An 18,840-nucleotide genomic window follows, 5' to 3' on the forward strand; every position below is an offset into this window, starting at 1 on the left:
TAAGTGACTATCTCTTCTTACCCAAATATAAGCACTAGTCAGTCTCCTTCACTGTTATAGATTCCCACTCACACATTTCCATGAAGTAAACATCTTTGTGCCTTATAGATTTTACTATTCTTTATCCATAGAATTTTACTATGAAGAAAAGGCAGGTGTTGGACAGAAAGAAAAAAAAAGGACTGCCTGCATTGGGAGATTAAGGAGGAAGCAAGACACAAAACTTTTCAAACACCATAGAACAGCAATTCATTTCTAAAATGTTTTTCCTTCTTAAGTCCTTATTTACTAGAAGCTGTTGTCAGGCTGTGATTAAACACATTGATCACTAATTTCTCCCTGTTAACAAGACTAGCAATCAGTTCTCTTAAAGGAAGTCTGATTGCCCCCCTTGTGAAGGCTTAAATATTCCAGATGGCTTTACAGAGATTTTGGGTTTTGTCCAGTACCACGGACAGCTCCACTTATTCATCTACAATGGCCTGTGTACAAGTCCTTTCCCCAAGTGTCATTATGCATCCTTTGTCTAGCATTTTTCATAATACCAAGTATATGCTTTTCTCCTTCACTAAGAGTTACAGTGACATTTTCAGATGCTGCATCCACATTTCATGGGCATTGGACTTTTCTCTGACTGATCACCAAACTATTATAGCAAGTTCTTTGATGAAGCACATAAATTAATGACAAAAAAAAAAAAAAATTCTGCCAAATCAAGAAAATCTCAAACTTGGTATCTTTTTTTGTCTAATGTTTTTATCTGTCATTATTGCTATCTTTTTTTAAAAGGAGCATCGTCATTAATATTAGGGTGTCATTGACAGAGGCAAAGAAAAGAAAGAAGAAAAAAAAAAAAACATAGATCTCAAAACTACCATTGGCAAGGCTTAAGATTTTAGATGAGGGAAGAACTGTTGTTAGGGTTTTAGTGAAAATAAGTATTCTGCTGATGACTGATTTGTTTCAGTAGGAAGAAAAACAATCCTAGAAACCATAGTTACAGATACGAAGTTAGCATCTCATTCTCAGTTCACAAAAGCCTAGCTAGCACTCCCAGTCACTCCCAAAAAAGTAGGACCCAATAGCTCAATGAGACTCTGTCCCCCTCTAGTGTCTCTAGTTTAAGAAGGGAATCAATCTTCCTTCAGGCCATGAATATATATATATATATATATTTTTTTTTAAGTATCCTTTTGTAGGTGCTCCATTTGCAGTATACTTCTCATTCAAAGTGTTCATAAAGAATAGTGATAAATCCTCAAAGATTTTCCCTTAATTCAATCTATAGTTCGGTTGTATCTTCATTCTCATTAGTTTCCATGAATCTTTTCCTCCACCTGCTTGAAATCCTTCCATAGTTCCCCAGAGTGAAAATAATGACATGGATTTCTTCCACTAACTGACCTACCATTATATTTGTATATAATCAAGAAGTTAAGGTGGGTTCAAAGTCCTACTAGCCATTCTAAAACTTTGTACATAAGTTAATGTCATCTGATATATAACTATAGCTAATATTCCCATACCTGGTCAATTTGTTCATGAACGCAATTAAAAAAGAATATTTTTAGCCTGGATGCTATTACTAGATCAATATAAACACTGAATAAATGGTGCCTTCTCCCTGCAAAAATCTCCTCTTTAAAATGACAGGTTTAAACAAGATGTGCTCCTGAATTTTAGGATTCTACAAAATGGCACAGTTCTTTGATTAAGCCATTTTAGACCTCTAAGCCTTAGTTTCCTTATTTATGAAGATAATAAATACATCTTCTCTACCTCACAGATAAAAAGCATATTTTTAACATAAAATTCTAGAATGATTTCAGCTAGACAACTCCATTATGTTTCCTTATGTCAGAGTTACTTGTCATCAATAGCTAGTATTTCATAGCCAAGAAGTGTAAGGGCTCTGGAGTTAGACTAAGTTCCAAACTCAGCTCCATTACTTATGAGCTATGTTACTTTAAGCAGGTTACTTGTAACCTGTATTGCTGTAAATTCACTCATCTGTAAAATGATGCTGCTGCTGATAATGATTATGATGATGATAATAGTAATAGGAGGAAGAGAAGAAAAAGGAAACTGTTAATTATTAATTATAATAAGATCATGTTTATGGTAAGGGTAAAGACAAGAGAGTTCCCACAAAAAAAAAAAAAAAAAAGTCAAGAGAGTAGGTAATAGTAACCAAAACAGTAATAACATCAACTACTTCAGCTGCTCTGAGCATTTGTCATGCACTGGATGGGGACTGTGCTGAGTGTTTTGTATGTATAATATCCTCCATATCCTTACCTATGCCCCTCTCCTCCATTTTTTCACTTATAATTATCTTACAAAGAGAGATCATTTCAGAATTCTTTTGTAAAAAAAAAAACATGATTGTAGAATAATATCTGTGCCCTTTTATTTGATTCTAGAAACAACCTAGGGTTAATTTTGAAGTTATTATTCCCACTTTGCAGAGGTAGAACTATTCTGAGAGGTTGCAAAGTTCATAAATATGAGACCAAATCTCCTGATTACAAGGCTAGTATTCTCATTGTCCTACTTCACTGCCTCCCATTGCAAAGACCCACCAGGTAAGCAAATGGCACAGGGCTAATTACTGATGGGCACTGAAATGGAATGGTATCCCACCGAGGAAATCTGAGTACAGGGACAGCTGGATATCTTTTGAGTCCTCCTTCTGCCAAAAGTGTATTCTAGCCAAGGAGTTATTTTATTCATCAAATGCCAGAGGGTTGAATTTTTATGTAAGCTTAAGACTGAGTTGGCTAGCCAGAAGAAGGCAAATAAAAATTGCATGAAGTTTGGAGTAGGCTGGGGGTGGGTAGCCAGTCTCCCTGCTGACTTGGCCTTTACTGCATGAAAGAGAAAGCTGAACCTCAGCAAGCTTTGTGTGCATCCTAGAGAAACTCATTTGACAAAAAATAAACCTTCTGTATGAAGGGAAATTCATGAGGCTGCAAAGGCCAGAGGAGCTGACCATCTATTTTTTTAGAAGGAAATGTGGAAAATAGCAACTCTCTTTTTTCCCTTTGTTCATTTAAGATACATTTAATGTCCACTCTGTATTCAGACATGGTAGGCACTAGGAAGCACATATAAGAAACAGATCATATTCTTATGCTCAAATAAATATATTAAGCACCAAGGCTAGGCTCTGAAGAAAATAAAAAAGATGATCCCAGCCTCAAGAAGCTCACATCTAATAGGAAAGAAGACACTAATAACAAACTACAATGCTACTGTACTACAATACTACAGTGCTACTGCTTTCAGAGGCAGACTCTAGTAAGTACCATCACAGAAATGATAAAGTACTATGGGAGGAAAAAGGGGAAAATTCTAATGGGGTAGTCATGGGAGCCTTCACAAAGGAAGTGATATTTTAGGTAGGCCAGTAACAATATTTGAGTACCAGTATTACAGAAAAAAGTAAGACTCATAGAAATGCTGAGGCATTCAAGGAAGGCTGAATAATGGACGCATTTCTCCCACTCCAGAAACAACAAACATTACTTTTTCTTTAAGATAACATCTTAATGGAAGTGGTAAAGTGGGAAGAAAATGATCATTGCTAATGTGACATAGCAAAAGCAGAACAGTGAAGCTTTTAAGAGCTGGCAGTAGGAATCAGGCACTACCAGCTTCAAATCTCGGCATCGTCGGTTTTGAGATTTGTGAGCTCAATTAATTCAGTTAAGGTCTCTAAACTAAAGTTTTCTCAGCTGTGAAAAAGAATAACACAACCAATTTAGGGTTAATACGAACATATTAGTAAGCTTGCAATAATATCTAAAGTGTGAAAGTACATAGTATTTAAATTAAGAGAAAGGACAGAATCCTAACTGATGTTCAGGAATTGTGCCAGAAAATAGTGGATGATTAGGCTTATGGGAATAAAAAGTCTGAAAAAAGAGAAAAATAACTCAATTTTAGTTGAATTCTTTTACTTGATATTCAACCTTTTGGGGAAAGGTCCCTTCTTGCAGGCACAGGTTGTACATCATCAAAGCTAAAGACCAAGTAGAGAACAATAATCCAAAGCAAGCATTATACCCTGCTTATTTTGAGCTCTTTACTCGATTATTTTCTCATTGAAACAAAAGTGACCAGTTAGTGTCCAACAGCATATACATCTCCATAAGAAGGCATGCATTTGAAGTAGTCTCTGACACCTAGGGAAGTAAATTATATCCGGGTGTCTGATGGAAGAATTTCTTCATATAGAAAAAGTACAAAAGACTTAGAAAAGATGAAAATTTTCAAGTAAATTAATGTTTGATTACTCTGGATGCTCTTCCCCTTCCTGGAAATCTTGACTCTTTTTTTGTCTTATCCTATATCCATTTAACTAGAAAATAGCATCAACTCCACTTTGAAAATGTGTCCAGAATTTGATCACTTTTTATATTTTTTTAACTTGCATGCTATCACTTAAATCCAAGCCACTATAATTTCTCTCTGAATCCTGATAATAGTCTGAGTAGGTCTCCCCTTTCCACTCTTATCTTCCTGTATAAACCTTTCCACACAATAGCTAGACAGATGGTTCAGAATCATATCATATCATGTCACTCTTCTGCTCAGATCCCCCAAAGGCTTCCCACTCAGTTTTTTTTTAAGCCTATTTGATCTGACCCCATTATCCCTCTTCTTGCTCAGTCTTCTCCAGCTATTCTCAGTTCTTTGCTCTTCCAGAGACATACCAAGAACCCTCCTCAAGGCCTTCACATCTCTTTTGCTGAACCACTCTTCCTCTAGATAACATCATGACTTACTCATGTTATTTAGGTTCTAATAAAATAGCAACGTAGGAAGAGTCCCTCCCAGATTAATACCTCTGAAAGAGTAATGAATCCTTTATTATCATTCTTTCTTCCCTACCTGCTTTTTATTTTGTAGCATTTATTACCATCTGATAGAATAAACATGTATTATTTTCAATTACCTGTTTCCCCCTACCAGACTAAAGCTTTATTTGGACTAATACTGCTTTGTCCTCTGTGGGACCTCCAGTGCCATTACATATGTTGAACAAATACCTCCAGAGTAAGCCTTAGGAAGTGATATGTACTATCTCCCTTCACTGTTTAATTTCAGCCTTGGAATCTTAAAGACCACCAACCGTGTAAGCAAAAATCCATTTCAAGATATTTCTTTTCATTGATTTAACACTAAAATGAGATGCTGAACAATTGAAATGTTTATTATCAATATTGAATGAAAGCCATGATACTAAATACATCCTAAATTATTGGATCTTACAGACCCTATACATCGCTTCTTACTAAAGGTAGAAGGGGATCGGAAGACCCATCTTGGAGATGAAAAAATAAATAAAACCAAGAATTCATAGTTTAAACAGCTACTTCATAAATATAAAATCTATTTTTACCTCATTAAAAATAATGGCTAACATTTACTGTAGAATGACTGCTTGAACTATTATATTCACTGCTATTTTATTAATTTTATGTTGGTGTTGGTCTCATGAAAGTACTGAAGATTGTGGAAGTATAAATTGATATATAGCCAAAGTATCAATATTGTTTCATATTTAGTTTGTAATATTATTGGGAGAGTGGCTTAAATTCATGTTTCTACAGATAGTATTGCTTTGAAAGCAATGTGGCTACTTTAGATTTTTTTAAAGTAAATTAAAAAACATTAAGTAAATAATAGTAGAGGTGTTACTTAGATGTAGCAAAAACTATGAAAGTTATGAGTTGCTCAAGTTTGAAAAATTCTGACACATAGTATTTCACCTTACCTTTGCAGAAATCCTGTAAATATACTATTAATCCCATTTCTCCTTTCAGATAAGAAATTGATACTCAAAGAGATGAGGTAAACTACTCAAGATTTCATAGCTAATGTTCTAAAGAACTGAGGCTAAAACCATATCCTCTGAATATAGTTTGTATCCTCTTTTCCACTAATCTACCATAATAAAAGGCCTCTTTCATCTCGAAACCAAAAATGACTATCAAAGATTAGACCAGGAATATACACTAGCAACCTATTATCTGGATCTGGCCCATGGAAGGATTTTGACTATACCACAATGTACATTTTATAAGTTTGAACTGGTAGCCAACATTTTTTTACAACCCAAGATATTTCCCATAAAAAAGTGTATCTTTCTGGCTTCCTTTAAAAATTCCAAACAGTCAGACAACAAACAGTTATATAAGCCAAAAGTCAGCTGGAGTTTAGTCCCACACAAGCGTATACATTCTCTTGAGAGTGAGAGCATCCCCAAATGGCCAGCTACAGTTTTGGTACCTGTTATTACAGGCATTTTGAGCATTGAGACCACTGGATTATGGAAGAGTTATGTTTCAGTCAATGGGATTCTGGTTTTTTTCCTGAAAGTTGAACAGAGCAACACTGGATAAAATTCAATCAAATTAAATTAACAGGACCACAGATGCTTAATTCAATACCTGAGGCTGAATTAGTACTACATAATTATTAGAGTACTTTGTTAAATCTCCTATTTTCTTTCATCTGCCTTATTGAAAGGAATGTTCTAGAAAACACAGTATTTTCAAAATTGTGACTCATTGATCTCTTATATCAGAGTGATATGCAAATCATGTTACAATGAACATTTTCTGGGCCCCAGTTTGCGATGTACTTGGCTAGGTCTTGCAAGATAACATCAGACCAGAGCCTCATCTTTGGATCATCTCTAGAGTCCAGTTACCTTTAGTTGGAGCTGTGCTTCTAGGAATGGCATTAATGTGGAAGACAATATGAATGGTGTCCCTGGAATTGTATGATATGGCAACCCTAACTGACTCCCATATATTTTGGCTCAGGACACCAGAACAAAACTGGAACAAAAGTAAAAATATTTATAGGACATTAAGAAAAATTCAGAAATACACGAAGACGTCTTTGGGCTCACACAGCCATAGGCAGCAATTTATCATAAGCACCAGGCCTAATGATCTCATCCCAAGATTAATACTGAGCATCACTTTAAAATCCTTCCTGTGAAAGTAAATTCCCCAAACACCTTGGTCACACTACTGAAATTCTTCTTTTTGTTTTCCTAAAAAAAAAAAAAAATGGAAATAATTTCAAGGTGACTCAATGTAAATTTCAAAGCCTTTACCAGCAAGGGAGGAGTCTCTCCATCTGTTATGCCTCGAAAGCCATGAAATAAGTCATGGAGGAGCACAGAAACCAAAGCTAAGCTTTTTAAGAACTGCTGCTAAAAGCTGTCATAGGACCAAGACAGCACAAACCAGCGTCCCTTCATACCCTGCAATTCTACTCTTCTGTTTTCTATTTGAAAAACAACAAAAAATTCTAACTCCCAAAATTCTGTGCTACTTGTGTGCTGGCCATGGAAAAAAGTCTGAGTTAGCTTCTTATGTACAGATGGGTTACATCCCAGTAAAACTAAAGTTGTAAAATTGGTAAGACGTGTCATTTACCACCTTCCTACCCCATGGTGTTAGATCTGTGTCAGTTCTACAAAAGGACTGAACCTGCTCCTCATCCTATTTAAATATTAAACAACAACAACACAATTTTTTTTTGCAGTTCAGAGAGTTAGAAAGCAATCTTGTCTCACATTTGTAAGTACCATGAAGACATCACCAAGGAATAAAAACCCACAAAAACTGTCAGACGGAATTGTTCAAAACAAATTCAGCTTCTTGCTTGAGTGAAGATGCACTGCCCCCTGGTGGTCACAAGAAGCCACAGATCTGTATACAAAACAGGAGCAATGCTCAAGGAGCCTTAGAAAATGTGAGACAAGAATCCATCAAAATCCTAGAGAACACAGGCAGCAACCATTTTTGACCTCGGCTAAAGCAACTTCCTTCAAGACATGTCTCTAAAGGCAAGGGAAACAAAAGCAAAAACGATCTAATGGGACTTCGTCAACGTAAAAAGCTTCTGCACCGTAAAAGGACACAGTCAACAAAACTAAAAGGCAACTGACAGAATGGGAGAAGATATTTGCAAATGACATATCAGATAAAGGGCTAGTATCCAAGATCTATAAAGAACTTTTCAAACTCAACACCCAAAAAACAAACAATCCTGCCAAGAAACAGGCAGAAGACATGAACAGACATTTTTCCAAAGAAAACCTACACATGGCCACCAACACAGGAAAAAAAGTTCCACATTGCTTGGCATCTGGGAAATACAGAAATCAAAACTACAGTGAGATACCACTTTACATTTAATTTTAGTCATTAAGTTAAATGACTAAAATTAACGAGACAGGCAACGACAAATGCCGGTGAGGATGTAGAGAAAGGGGAATCCTCTCACACTGTTATTGGGAATGCAAGCTGGTACAGCCACTCTGGAAAACAGTATGGAGGTTTCTCAAGAAGTTAAAAATAGAGCTACCCTATGATCCAGCAATTGCACTACTGGGTATTTACCCCATGGATACAGATGTAGTGAAATGAAGGGACACCTGCACCTCAATGTTCATAGCAGCAACGTCCACAATAGCCAAATTGTGGAAGGAGCCATGATGCCATGATGTCCTTTGACAGATGAATGGATAAAGAAGATGTGGGGTGCATGTGTGTGTGCACACACGTGTGTGTGTATGAATATTATTATATTGTGGAAGAAGCCAATATGTCCTTTGACAGATAAATGGATAAAGAAGATGTGGTGTGTGTGTGTGTGTGTGTACATATATATATGAATATTATAATATAGTGTGTTTATATAATATTATATATGAGAATATTACTCAGCCATCAGAAAGGATGAATACGTACCATTTATATTGACATGGATGGAACTGGAGGGTATTATGCTGAGTGAAATAAGACAAACAGAGAAAGACAATTATCATATGGTTTCATTCATATGCAGAATATAAGAAATAGTGTAACAGACCATAAGGGAAGGAGGGGAAACTGAATGGGGAAAAAATCAGAGAGGAAGACAAACCATGAGACACTCTTAACTCTGGGAAACAAACTGAGGGTGCTGAAGGGGAGGTTGGTGTGGAGATGAGGTAACTGGGTGATGGGCATTACCCAGGGCACATGATAGGATGAGCACTGGGTATTACATGCAACTGATAAATTATTGAAAATTACATTTGAAACTGATTGGCAAATTGAATATAAATTAAAAAAGAAAGAAATGGGGTCCAACACAAGGCATTGGCGTGATTGATGGTGCTGGTTTATAAAGCCATTTTTATCCCTGTTCATATCCACGTTACTAAATCTTCCATTGGTTCATCATATTTACTCAACAAATATCTATTGATTGTCTACTAATAGCAAAGAATATTTTTTCTGGTCATTGGGGATATCTATGGGGAAAATAGGTATAATATTTGCTCTCATAGTGCCATATTTTGTGAGTGCTGGGGATATATACATTAATAATGATCATGGCCTAAGTTTACTGAATGAAGAAAGAAGTGCCAGGTTCATATTGAATCCTCCCTCCAGATGTAGAAAAGAAGGCAGAAGGCATCATCTTATCACTATACCATTCTGACATTCTAAAACAGACTGCTGCTGTTGGAAGGGCTCCAAAGACCATAAAGCGAACTCTCTCATTTTCAGTGGTGGTGCAATAGGGTTGTGATCAAGAGCATGGACTTGGTATTGCAGTGTCAGTATCCATCTTTCTGAATCTCCATACCCTCCCCATTTTTATAGAGATCACAGAATTGAGTTGTAGCTTTGTAGTGAAATTATAAGGATGAAAATGTAAAGTGCCCAGTCAAGTAATTGGAAGGAGTATTTCAGGTAGGTTCAGGGAGGAGGGGGGGTTGGGGGTGGTGGACATTCAGAGGTGGCAATGGAGAATTGTTCCATAAGCTACTGTTCCTTGTACTTCTGTTTATTTTCTATTTAGAGGAAAAAATGATTTTCACACTTTCACAGAATAAATAGAACTGTGACTTTTGTTTCACATGGTACTTTTGTGTTCTTTTGAAAGGTTTGGCACATTCCAAATGATGACATTTTTCTACTCCTTTCCCACATTATGGGAGCATGTTCAGATGTTATGCCAGGTCATTACTGAAGAGCACTCAACGATGTCTCCCTTTCTGATACTGACGCTATACTTAAGATGATAGACTTATATTGGATTTGATAAATGTTAAAAAAAATCATGCCTTGAGAATAGTATAGACCATAATTGTCATTATTAATATTAATGATAATTAATAATCAGTGCTATACTACTACTACTTTGAGTAGATCTGCCTAAAATGGCCCTCAGGCAACAAACATTAGCTCCAAAATCTAAAAGCTTCTTTCAGAGCATGCTATGTCCAGATCATTTTGAACACTGCCTCCTGAAAAACTGATGCCATATAGAAGAAACAAAAGTAAAAATAACTTCCAGGTTATAATGAACAGCAGAATCAGGGTCGCCACAGATACGCAGTTAGTCTCCTTCTCATTCTGTCATACTCCTTGGTCTTTAAGGTGGGAACTTTTGTGGTGAAGGAGAGACAAATAACCAAACCATAGAACCAGAGCTAAAGGAGCTTGAGGATCACCTAGTCCAAGAGCCATTCTTTTATGGGCCAGGCAGAGTGCACACATCAGTGAACTGGCATGGTGGTAAGGATCTTGATCAACCAAGGAGCAATAAAGATTCTGTCTTGAAAGGACAGCCACAACTCAGAATTGACCAAATGTTTTAATGCAAGAATATGGACCACTGTTGCCAGATCAGCAGATATTCCAAGCAAAGGTAGAAGTCTAGAATTTATGTATTCTTTTCTAATTTTTCAGAACATGGTGCAGGTCAAACAAACCATGTTGAAAAGGAATGCCCAGCCCACAGACCTCCCCTTAACCACTCTCATTTTTTAAAGAGAACATTTTATTTTTAAAAAATATTTTATTTATTTGAGAGAAAGCAGGAGAGAGGAGAGAGGAGAGAGGAGGGAGGGAGGGAGGGAGGGAGGGAGGGAGTGAGGGAGGGAGGGAGAGAACGCACACAGGACAAGGGGTGGGTCCAGAGGGAGAAGAAGGGCTCCCACTGAGCAGGGAGCCCGATGCAGGGCATGTGCCAGGACCCTGAGATCATGACCTGAGCCAAAGGCAGATGCTTAGCCTATTGAGCCACCCAGATATCCTGAGAACAACATTTTAAAGAGAGGAGCCTGAAGTCTAGAATGGGGAAGGGGTTCTTCCAAAGCCACATGGTTAGTCAACAGTAAAGACAGAGGCATTCAATGGCATAATCTGTAACTCAAAGTACAACGGTACTAATTATTTCTTATGCATTATCTTTTCTCTCACATGTATCTTGCTACATCTGGCATTTGGCTAAAGTCTCAACTACAATGATACAAGCAGAGGACTTCTCATCCATGGTTGGCCCCTATGATTTTCCAGAAAACAAACACAAAAACCAGAAACAGCATTCTGGTTTGGGTAAGAAATGTAGCCCAGATGGATTGAAAGTACTTGAGGAAAAAAAGGATGTATTTAAGTTGAATTATTATTATTTTTGTGCTTCTACAAGCAGTTTACATCTGGAATGAGTTATCCAGTTAATGTAATGAGATTTGGGGCCATAATCATCTTTAAATAGGAGTAAGGAATTATGGAAGAACTTAATTACCAGTCTAAAAATCCTACTGGGACTTAGAAAGTTTTTGTTACAGCCCCATTTTGAGATCTAAGTACCCAGTGACTTGGAAAAGTCACTTTACCTCTACAGCTCCCCTGGGGGTGATTAATCTCTCTCAATTCCAAAACTGTTCAACTTTTTCTCTTTTTTTAAAATGATTAAAGTAAATATCTAGCAATATTGACACCTGGAACAAACAACAGAGAGCTCAGCACCACCCTGCAGGAATTGATGAAGGAGGTAACACTGGGCCTATTGCCCTTGACCTAGGCTATTATAATTTCTCCCTCTTCACTGCTGTCAAGATCCTGGTCCTGAGGCTGAGGCTGAGCCTGCCACTGGCACCAGGAAAATGTTGTGAAGTGAAGGGGACAATTTGCCAAGGGAGAACATTGTATAAAACTTAACTCCACACTTAAATACATTATTTTAAAAGTCTGAATCCTCTAAATTTCTGGATCCTGGGTCCTCAAGTCTAGTTCATGGCATTATTGAAAGGAAGCTGTCTTTTTCAGGTGCTACAGACTGAATTATGTTCCCCTCAAATTCACACATTGAAGCCTTAACCCCCAGTGTGGTTTTCTTTGGAAATAAAGCTTGAAAAAAAAAAAAGGAAATAAAGCTTTTAGGAAGTAATTAAGGTTAAATGAGATTATAAGACGGGGGTCCTAATCCATTAAAGAGGCTTGGTAGCTTTCTAAGAAGAGAAAGAAATCTCTCTTCCCTGATACATGCACACCCAGAGAAAAGGCCATGTGAAGACATAGGGAGAAAGCAGCTGACACTTTGATCTTAGACTTCCCAGACTTTGGAACTGTGAGAAATAAATGTCTACTGCTTAAGCCCCCCAGTCTGTGATATTTTGTAGTGGTATCCAACCTGACAATAACACCAAATCTCCATCTCATATTCTGCAATGATGCTTTTTCTGTTATATGCGCACATTCACTTTCATGTTATGCTCTCATATACCTTGTGTAATAGAAAAGTTGGAAGTTCTTCACATCCTGGTGTGGAGACTTACATAAAGATATCAAGTGACTTGATTAAATCATGGAGGAGCTGGGTAGCAGAGACCGCAACAGACCTAGGGGTCAGCTCTACACCCAGCTCTCCCTCCCTGCCCCAGAAGCAGATGCTTCCATGTTGGAGATCAGCATCCTCCAATCGTAAACTGTGCTATCAAAGGGACTTTGGTGACACTGTGCTAGCTTCCCACTGATCACCTTTCACCCTACAGCATGTCTCTAATTAGTATGAGAAGGAAGGGGGGGGGGGTGACAGTTTGAAGCTGGTATAGAAGGAGTGAGGGAAGGATTAATTGCCTCCCAGCTGACAGGACAGTAATTAAATTCAGGTTGTTGACTCCAGCCTTGTTTTGATTATATGAAGGATTCTCCAAATGCAGCCACAATTTCCACTGTCTTCTGCTTTTTTTGCAGAAGGCAGGGTGACCTAAACATGCAAACATAGAGAATGACACATTCTTGGCCAGTATCCAGCCCAAGCAACCTCCTGGTGCTAAGCAGAGTTAGGGACTAACTTGCAGTGCTCTTTATAAAACAAAACCACTCAACTTGTGTGCATATGAAGGACAACGTTTGGAGGAAATGATACCTAAGTGTTAGGAAGTTGTTTTAAAAGATGACTCAAGCATGTCATTCATAGGCTCAGGGAATTTAATCCATTCCAAAGAGAAGTTGGAGGCTTTAAGTAGTGATGTTGAGTTGCAGATCTGGAGATTCTACATTCAGCCTTTGTGATTTTGAGCATAGTGTATTTTACCTCCGAACCTCGAATTAAATCCCTGTCCCATCCCTTCTGAAAGAATGAGATCAGAACAAAGTGATTCTCTTCCAGTGCTAATAGTCCTTGCCTAGGACATTTCCACTTTCCATGAAAATCTATTCATGTATAAATATTCCAGGCTTCTTCCCTAATAAAATTATAGCTACTGAGTGGCCAGAATTTTCCCCTGGCCTCCAGATACATAAAAAAAGGAACATCAGTCTTTGGAGGTAGAATATATTAGCTACCTCCATGTTGTGAGTGATCCTGAAGTCTACTTGTACTGCTCTCTGATGACTAGAGCTCATTTTGGTAAGAAAAGTCCTAATGTCCTTCAGAGTCGAAGTATAAAACCCCCAGGAAAGAGATCATCTCCCAAGATGCAGATGACTGATATCAGTCTTTCCTTTATCAAGTGAAAGTGCTAAGAAATATCATGTAATTACTTGACACTAAGGGTGGAGTGGGACAAGAAAAAGGGTGATCATGCACTTTTTTTGTCTAAGATCAGTTCTGCCTAGCAAGACTTTCTACCAAGATAATATTGTATTTCCTGTTTGCAAGACAAAGAAAATGCACACAGAGACATTAGCACAGAGCTTGGGTCTTGGTCTTCTCATTAGAAGAATAAGAAAAGTAATGATTCCTATGCAGAACTACTGCAAACATCTAAAGAGATAAGGATGCAAAATACTTTCAAGTGTACTATTTCAGTGGAAAAATAATGTTGATCCTTTGTAGGATTGAATTGAAAAATTAATAACTTTTACAGAGGACTGAATATGGGTCAGGTACTCTGATAAGTCCTCTACTTGCATTACCTCATTTAACCCTCATATTCACCTTGTGATGCTATCCCTCCCTCCCACACTCAGCATTTTCAGCCTGAGGTTTAGAGCTGTTAAGTCACTTTCTCAAGGAAAGCATTAGATAAATTATAAATCCAGGATTCAAGTAAGCCTTTCTAATTTCAGAAACTACATTTTTAACTAACCCAAACCCTACTATGTAAGAAAGAGTTTCCTTTCACTGGACATGTCCAAGTAGAGGCTAGAAAAATGAGCGTCAATGACATTGAGTATGAAATTTTTATATGAGGTTAGAGCCAGAATATGTAGACTTCTAAGGCTCATTCTTAGAGAATATAGATTCTACAGACACAGTCAGGAGTTTTAATGCCAGCTCAACCTTAGTTCTGGGTATTCCTTTAACGGCTGAGCAGAGCAGCAGTCAGAGGTGAGTCGAGTTCTAAAACATGAAGACTGTCTTTCTTCCTGTGAGAATTTACTTTCTGTCTCTTTTGTTGGAAATTGCTCAGTTACCCGTTGATTTTTCAGAATATGCATTTTGTTCCTTTTCATCCTATTATTCATTATCTAATCCTCTTTACTTGATGTGCTCCACTATGGGCTTTGGTGCTCAATCCCCATGCCCTCTCATTAACCCAATTTTCTTTCTCATGATCTGTAACAAAATCATGACTAATATGCCTTCCCTGGCTCTATGCTATGGGCCCTGCATATTTGCCACAAGTTAATGGGAACAAAAAGATAATTAATCCACCCAGGTACCATTACTTCTGTGGAAAAGTCTATTGTTCATATTTTTAGAAGTTGTAAGGAAACTTTATTCAATAGGAAATTTGTCATTGGATAGAACAGTAACATCCACATCCCTCTAGCTTCTGCTCGTGGTCTGATTTTAATAAGCAGTCATTTACCAAGCACCTATTATATATACAGGCCTGTGCTTAAAGAATAAACTTTAAAAATCACAGAGAAGAGTCTTTTTTTCCTGATGTGGATGGAAAATAAGAGCATTATCCATAAGTAAATTTCACATAATTAAAATTTGTCCTTTTGAGTCCTGAAACTTAAAGTAGTCCCTTTTCACTGTAAAATTTCTACAACAAATTAAACATTTCCGGGATGCCTGGATGGCTCAGTGGTTGAGCGTCTGCCTCCAGCTCAGGGCGTGATCCCAGAGTCCTAGGATTGAGTCCCACATCAGGCTCCCTGCATGGAGCCTGCTTCTCCCTCTACCTGAGTCTCTGCCTCTCTCTCTCTCTCTCTCTCATGAATAAATAAAGAAAATCTTTTTTAAAACCCTGACATTTAAAAAAAATTAAACATTTCCTCATCTGCTTGAATAGAATATACACGTAACTTGATACACCTCCTTCTTAATGACTTAGAGTCAGGTACATCAATGACTATGCAATGCCATGACACATTAATTTTCTTGAGGATCCACAGGCTTTTTGTTTTCACTTTAAATATGCCAGTAAGTGCTATACTTTGGGAAGTCTTGAACCTTTTATATATTTACATGTTTTCTATTACTACCACCCATCTACACGCAGGCTTCCATCAACACATACACTGGGCAAAATCTCTACAACTGTTTGAGTATCTGCCTTCAGCCCCACATTCTGAATTGTACTTCTATGTACTTCTATGTCTTCTAAGTTCTGAGAAAAAGGTATAGTGGTTATCTACACCTATGACTACCTACAATTCCTCCCTTGAATCTGGGTCAGCCCTGTGACTTGCTTTGACCAGCAGAATTCTCCAGAGATTATGCTATGCCAGCTCTGGACCTAACCCTTAGCAGGCCCAACAGCTTCACTTTCACCCTAAGAAGCCAGCCTCCATGCTATGAAGAAACTGAGAACAGACTGTGGAATAATGAAAGCCTAATAGACCCTGGGGTCTCCATGGGCACTGTAGCCACATTCCAGATCCCAGGTGAAGGTAGCTATTTGCATGGCCTCAGCTCACATGAAGCAGTTCCCCCCAATTGGGCCCAGTAAAACTACTATTCATGACCAAAAAAAAAAAAAAAAAAAAAAAAAGTTGATTTAAGCCAAAAAGTTTTGGGGTAGTAAAAATATCTTGAAATTATATATAATGAAATTTAAAAAGCTATAAATATGCATTTAGATCACCCTATAAATTAAATATATCATACTTAGAGATGGTGGAATAAAAGGACCCTAAGCTTACCTCATCCCACAGATACACCTAGATAACCCTTACATGAGTGTAAATAATCCAGAAAACAATCAGAACACTGGAATAACAAACTCCACAACTAATGGTGGAGAAAAGGCCACACTGAAGAGGGTAGGAAAGGCAGAGGTGTGGTAGGTAGCTAAAAGGGACTGTAGTCTTCCATGGGTGGGGGGTATGGTTGGGTGGACGGGGCCTGGGCATGGAGAAGTGAGAGAAACAGACTATCATACCAGAGAGCCTACACAGGGAAGATATAACATTTGGCTTTGAAAGTGAGAGGGGTGGAATTTCTGGATCCCTTACAATCAGAGGAGCTTAAAGTCTGGAATTTTAAAACTCAGCAGACTCATTTCTGGGAGAGCCCTGAGAACAATAGGAAGCTAAGTTCCTGCCCTTAAAGATAGCAGAACAAACAGCCTGTGGAGCTACAGTGTAGAAGCAACAATTTGAAAAATTCCTGGGGCACACAGGATGGAAAATAGTTTACTAATTTCGATGTGTTCTGGATGGGCACATTCACAGGGAAAGTCCTCCAGGAACAAAAGAGCTGGCAGGTGCCATCTCCCTCCTCTACCTATCAACATAAACACACCATCATCTGCAAGAACCAGCACAGTGCCAATACTCACTACTTAACTTGCTTACACTGTCCCCTGTCCCCTTTCCCATGCTTCAGTGGACCAGCCCTTCCCAATCATGTTTGCTTCAGTCCCAGCACTGCAAGATCCCTCCCCCAGAAGACCAGCACAAACACTGCTAACACTGAGTCTCCCTACCATGGAGATTTGTGGGGCTTCAGTCCCAGAGGCAGTGGTAGCAGCTCTTATTTTGCATGCAGAACTGAATGTACTTTGTTAAAACTGTGTGCCCCATTCCTGTCAGAGACCAAACACTTTTCATAAAAGATAAAGTTGGACTGACGGAAAAAACAACCATGACACAACAGCAGATACATGGAAAACAATAGGAGACACTTCCTGAAGTGAAAGGTTCTGGTGAAAAAGGGCCACATTAATGCAGGGAACTCCAGGACCTCTTCATCATAATGTCACTAGTTTCAAGAGCAGGAGACATAGCTGAATTCCCTAACACATAGAAACAGACACAGAGAGTTAGACCAAATAAGGAGACAAAAGAATATGTCACAAATAAAAGAACAGGACAAAACTACAGCAGGAGATCTAAGCAAAATGGATATAAGTAATATGCTTGATAGATAATTTAAATTAATGATTATAAAGATATTCACTGGACTTGAGAAAAGTGGAGGACAAGAATAAATATCTCTTAACAAAGAGATAAGAAGGAATGAATAAGAAATGAAGAACACAACAAATGAAAGTAAAAATACACTGGATGGAATAAATAGCAGGCTAGAAGTAGAAAAGCAAATCAGTGATCTGGAAGACAGAGTAATGGAAAGTACTCCAGAGGAGCAAGTAAGACAAAAAAATTATGCAAAATGAGAACAGATTTAGGGAACTCAGCAACACCAGCAAGTGTAATAACATTCACATTATAAGGATTCTAGAAGAATAAGAGAGGTAAAAGGGGCAGAAAATTTATTTGAAGAAGTAATAGCTGAAATCTGAGGAAGGAAGCAGATATCCAGATCCAGGAAGTACAGAACCACCACCACTACCTCCAACAAAATCAATTCAACCTTGGTGTAGGAGATCTACACCAAGACACGTTGTAACTAAGATCGTAAAAAGTAGTGATAAAGAATCTTAAAAGCATCAAGAGAAAAAAATGCAGTTACAGATAATGAAACCCCATAAGGCTACCAGATGAGATTTCAGCAGAAACTTTGCAGGCCAGAAGAGAGTGGCAGGAACATTCGAACTGTTGGAAGAAAACTACAACAATAAAATGCAGCCAAGAATACTCTATCCATCAAGGCTGTCATTTAGGATAGAGGAGAGATAGACTTTCTCAGAAAAATGAAAGCTAAAAGATTTCTCAACCACTAAACCAGCCCTACAGGAAATGTTAACAGGGACTATTTGAGTGAAAAAAGAAAGATCATAAGTAAAAGTAAGAAAAGTAGGAAATACAAAAGCAGTAAAAATAAACATATCTGTAAAAATCAGTCAAAGAACTTACAAAATACAAGGATGTAAAATATGACACTATACATATGTATATATAAGATGTGGGGGACAGAGGAATAAAGAATGAGCTCAAACTTAAACAACCATCAACTTAATATAGGCTACTATATGCAGAAGATGTTATATACAAACCCAATGGTAACCACAAATCAAAAACCAGTAATAGTAATAGATATACAATGAATAGAGAAAAAGGAAGTGAAGTATATCAGTAAAGAAAGCCAGAAAATTATGAGAGAGCAAGAGGAGATCAGAGAAGAATTACAAAAACAACAAAACTAGCAGCAAAATGGCAATAAATA

General features: G+C 37.7%; 1 protein-coding gene across 32 annotated transcripts in view; it reads right to left on the reverse strand.

The window, feature by feature from the left end:
* Nucleotides 1-18,840, reverse strand: part of LOC144312780 (uncharacterized) — a 740,032-nt gene that overhangs the window by 57,560 nt on the left and 663,632 nt on the right. For 2 of the 32 annotated variants that reach the window (XR_013378396.1, XR_013378390.1), the window contains one exon: nucleotides 8,781-8,818. The exons of the other annotated variants lie outside the window; for them this stretch is intronic. The gene's annotated coding sequence lies outside the window, so the exon portion shown is untranslated. The remainder of the gene's footprint in view (nucleotides 1-8,780; nucleotides 8,819-18,840) is intronic. 32 annotated transcript variants of the gene reach the window in all.

This window comes from Canis aureus, chromosome 4 (assembly GCF_053574225.1).
Source record: "Canis aureus isolate CA01 chromosome 4, VMU_Caureus_v.1.0, whole genome shotgun sequence".
NCBI classification, from domain to species: Eukaryota; Metazoa; Chordata; class Mammalia; order Carnivora; family Canidae; genus Canis; species Canis aureus.